We start from the raw sequence: 5,000 nt of genomic DNA, 5'->3' as shown, positions 1-5,000 counted from the left end.
TCACCATCAGGAGCCGTTCACCATCAGGAGCCGTTCACCATCAGGGGCCGTTCACCATCAGGGGCCGTACACCATCAGGGGCCGTTCACCATCAGGGGCCGTTCACCATCAGGAGCCGTTCACCATCAGGAGCCGTTCACCATCAGGAGCCGTTCACCATCAGGGGCCGTACACCATCAGGAGCCGTTCACCCTCAGGGGCCGTTCACCATCAGGGGCCGTTCACCATCAGGAGCCGTTCACCATCAGGAGCAGTACACCATCAGGAGCCGTTCACCATCAGGAGCCGTTCACCATCAGGAGCCGTTCACCATCAGGGGCCGTTCACCATCAGGGGCCGTTCACCATCAGGAGCCGTTCACCATCAGGAGCCGTTCACCATCAGGAGCCGTACACCATCAGGAGCCGTTCACCATCAGGAGCCGTTCACCATCAGGGGCCGTTCACCATCAGGAGCCGTTCACCATCAGGAGCCGTTCACCATCAGGAGCCGTTCACCATCAGGAGCCGTTCACCATCAGGGGCCGTACACCATCAGGAGCCGTACACCATCAGGAGCCGTTCACCATCAGGAGCCGTACACCATCAGGAGCCGTTCACCATCAGGAGCCGTTCACCATCAGGAGCCGTTCACCATCAGGAGCCGTACACCATCAGGAGCCGTTCACCATCAGGAGCCGTTCACCATCAGGAGCCGTTCACCATCAGGAGCCGTTCACCATCAGGAGCCGTACACCATCAGGAGCCGTTCACCATCAGGGGCCGTACACCATCAGGAGCCGTTCACCATCAGGGGCCGTACACCATCAGGAGCCGTTCACCACCAGGAGCCGTTCACCATCAGGAGCCGTACACCATCAGGAGCCGTTCACCATCAGGAGCCGTTCACCACCAGGAGCCGTTCACCATCAGGGGCCGTACACCATCAGGAGCCGTTCACCATCAGGAGCCGTTCACCATCAGGAGCCGTTCACCACCAGGAGCCGTTCACCATCAGGGGCCGTACACCATCAGGAGCCGTTCACCATCAGGAGCCGTTCACCATCAGGAGCCGTACACCATCAGGAGCCGTTCACCATCAGGGGCCGTACACCATCAGGGGCCGTTCACCATCAGGGGCCGTACACCATCAGGAGCCGTTCACCATCAGGGGCCGTACACCATCACGAGCCGTTCACCACCAGGAGCCGTTCACCATCAGGAGCCGTTCACCATCAGGAGCCGTTCACCACCAGGAGCCGTTCACCATCAGGAGCCGTTCACCATCAGGAGCCGTACACCATCAGGGGCCGTACACCATCAGGGGCCGTTCACCATCAGGGGCCGTACACCATCAGGGGCCGTTCACCATCAGGGGCCGTACACCATCAGGGGCCGTTCACCATCAGGGGCCGTACACCATCAGGGGCCGTTCACCATCAGGGGCCGTACACCATCAGGAGCCGTTCACCATCAGGGGCCGTACACCATCAGGGGCCGTTCACCATCAGGGGCCGTACACCATCAGGAGCCGTTCACCATCAGGGGCCGTACACCATCAGGGGCCGTTCACCATCAGGGGCCGTACACCATCAGGAGCCGTTCACCATCAGGGGCCGTACACCATCAGGGGCCCGTCCACACATCAGGGGCCGTTCACCATCAGGGGCCCGTCCACACATCAGGGGCCGTACACCATCAGGGGCCGTACACCATCAGGGGCCGTACACCATCAGGGGCCCGTCCACACATCAGGGGCCGTACACCATCAGGGGCCCGTCCACACATCAGGGGCCGTACACCATCAGGGGCCCGTCCACACATCAGGGGCCGTTCACCATCAGGAGCCGTTCACCATCAGGGGCCCGTCCACACATCAGGGGCCGTCCACACATCAGGGGCCGTACACCATCAGGGGCCCGTCCACACATCAGGGGCCGTTCACCATCAGGGGCCGTTCACCATCAGGAGCCGTTCACCATCAGGGGCCGTTCACCATCAGGAGCCGTACACACATCAGGGGCCGTACACCATCAGGGGCCCGTCCACACATCAGGGGCCGTACACCATCAGGGGCCCATCCACACATCAGGGGCCGTACACCATCAGGGGCCGTTCACCCTCAGGAGCCGTTCACCATCAGGAGCCGTACACCATCAGGGGCCGTACACCATCAGGGGCCCGTCCACACATCAGGGGCCGTACACCATCAGGGGCCCGTCCACACATCAGGGGCCGTACACCATCAGGGGCCCGTCCACACATCAGGGACCGTACACCATCAGGGGCCCATCAACACATCAGGGGCCGTACACCATCAGGGGCCCATCCACACATCAGGGGCCGTTCACCATCAGGGGCCCGTCCACACATCAGGGGCCGTACACCATCAGGGGCCGTACACCATCAGGGGCCCGTCCACACATCAGGGGCCGTACACCATCAGGGGCCGTACACCATCAGGGGCCCGTCCACACATCAGGGGCCGTACACCATCAGGGGCCCGTCCACACATCAGGGGCCGTACACCATCAGGGGCCGTACACCATCAGGGGCCCGTCCACACATCAGGGGCCGTACACCATCAGGGGCCGTTCATCATCAGGGGCCGTCCACACATCAGGGCCCGTCCACACATCAGGGGCCGTACACCATCAGGGGCCGTACACCATCAGGGGCCCGTCCACACATCAGTGGCTCTCTCACTGCAGGTCATTGTTGATGAGCTCACCGGGAAAAAAATCCAGACTGGCAATAAAATCTATAATTTGACATCTCAGACCTGTGCATATTTGACTTGGAGCGCATGTGAAGATCACACACACACACACACACACACACACACGGTGTATATTTTGTAGAGGCCATTTGGTGAAGAGGGTTTATGAGGTGAATGTATGTGCGGCACAATTAGCCCAGACCTTCCCTCATACATCAGCTCCATTAGACCACGGCCCAGCTCTGAGTGACTCTTCAGCCTCTGCTCAAGGGCCACCGCCGGCCCCCAGTGATCGCCGCCCCAAGGTCCCGTCCCATTCAAATTCCAGGGTTGCTCTTAAGTGGGGCCGACCCTGATCTCCAAATGGGCACTGATGGTGTGCGGATCGCCTGTTTCGGCCCTGCGTCTCCACCCAGACAGCAGATGGATGGAAGTCAATGAGGTCAGGCTAGGCTAGCAGTAAAGAGCTCTCAGAACACAGCTTAGCTGACTCATAGCAGAACCATTCACTGAGCAGCTCTTAAACGAACCATTTCCTCCTCAGTGTGCTGTAAATAACGTTTTAATAATCTAACCGTGTTCCATGATGATAAAGTCCCACTGAAGAGCCTTGAAATGCGCAGCATTATTCAGTGTGTTGACGTCATTTCCACTGAGACAGGAGAAACAGGGCAACAGCTTCAATAGCCAATAGCGTTTCGTTTATATCAAAGCTCAGAGACGTTAAGCCTCAGTTTCCTCCTCATCTCTAACCGCTTCTCCTCCTAATATCCTCCATATCGCTTTAAAATACAGCAGAATTCAAACCAGTTCGATACATTTTCTGGTCTGTGTGGACTCGATCACATGATCCGCACTGTGATATTGTGTCTCTAGACCAGAGCTGTGGCGAATCACTGACACTAACCTATCCCCTATATAGTGCACTATAACGTTCCCTATCCCCTATATAGTGCACTGTCTGATCGTTCCCTATCCCCTATATAGTGCACTGTCTGATCGTTCCCTATCCCCTATATAGTGCACTGTCTGATCGTTCCCTATCCCCTATATAGTGCACTATAACGTTCCCTATCCCCTATATAGTGCACTGTCTGATCGTTCCCTATCCCCTATATAGTGCACTGTCTGATCGTTCCCTATCCCCTATATAGTGCACAGTCTGATCGTTCCCTATCCCCTATATAGTGCACTGTCTGATCGTTCCCTATCCCCTATATAGTGCACTATAACGTTCCCTATCCCCTATATAGTGCACTGTCTGATCGTTCCCTATCCCCTATATAGTGCACTGTCTGATCGTTCCCTATCCCCTATATAGTGCACTGTCTGATCGTTCCCTATCCCCTATATAGTGCACTGTCTGATCGTTCCCTATCCCCTATATAGTGCACTATAACGTTCCCTATCCCCTATATAGTGCACTATAACGTTCCCTATCCTCTATATAGTGCACTATATCGTTCCCTATCCCCTATATAGTGCACTGTCTGATCGTTCCCTATCCCCTATATAGTGCACTGTCTGATCGTTCCCTATCCCCTATATAGTGCACTATAACGTTCCCTATCCCCTATATAGTGCACTATATCGTTCCCTATCCCCTATATAGTGCACTATAACGTTCCCTATCCCCTATACAGTGCACTATATCGTTCCCTATCCCCTATATAGTGCACTATAACGTTCCCTATCCCCTATATAGTGCACTATATCGTTCCCTATCCCCTATATAGTGCACTGTCTGATCGTTCCCTATCCCCTATATAGTGCACTGTCTGATCGTTCCCTATCCCCTATATAGTGCACTATAACGTTCCCTATCCCCTATATAGTGCACTATATCGTTCCCTATCCCCTATATAGTGCACTATAACGTTCCCTATCCCCTATATAGTGCACTATATCGTTCCCTATCCCCTATATAGTGCACTATATCGTTCCCTATCCCCTATATAGTGCACTATATCGTTCCCTATCCCCTATATAGTGCACTATAACGTTCCCTATCCCCTATATAGTGCACATTCTGATCGTTCCCTATCCCCTATAGAGTGCACTATATCGTTCCCTATCCCCTATATAGTGCACTATAACGTTCCCTATCCCCTATATAGTGCACAGTCTGATCGTTCCCTATCCCCTATATAGTGCACTGTCTGATCGTTCCCTATCCTCTATATAGTGCACTGTCTGATCGTTCCCTATCCCCTATATAGTGCACTATAACGTTCCCTATCCCCTATATAGTGCACAGTCTGATCATCCCCTATCCCCTATATAGTGCACAGTCTGATCGTTCC

This window comes from Gobio gobio (genome assembly GCF_949357685.1).
Source record: "Gobio gobio genome assembly, chromosome: 4".
Taxonomy (NCBI): Eukaryota; Metazoa; Chordata; class Actinopteri; order Cypriniformes; family Gobionidae; genus Gobio; species Gobio gobio.
This window is presented reverse-complemented; position numbering follows the sequence as displayed.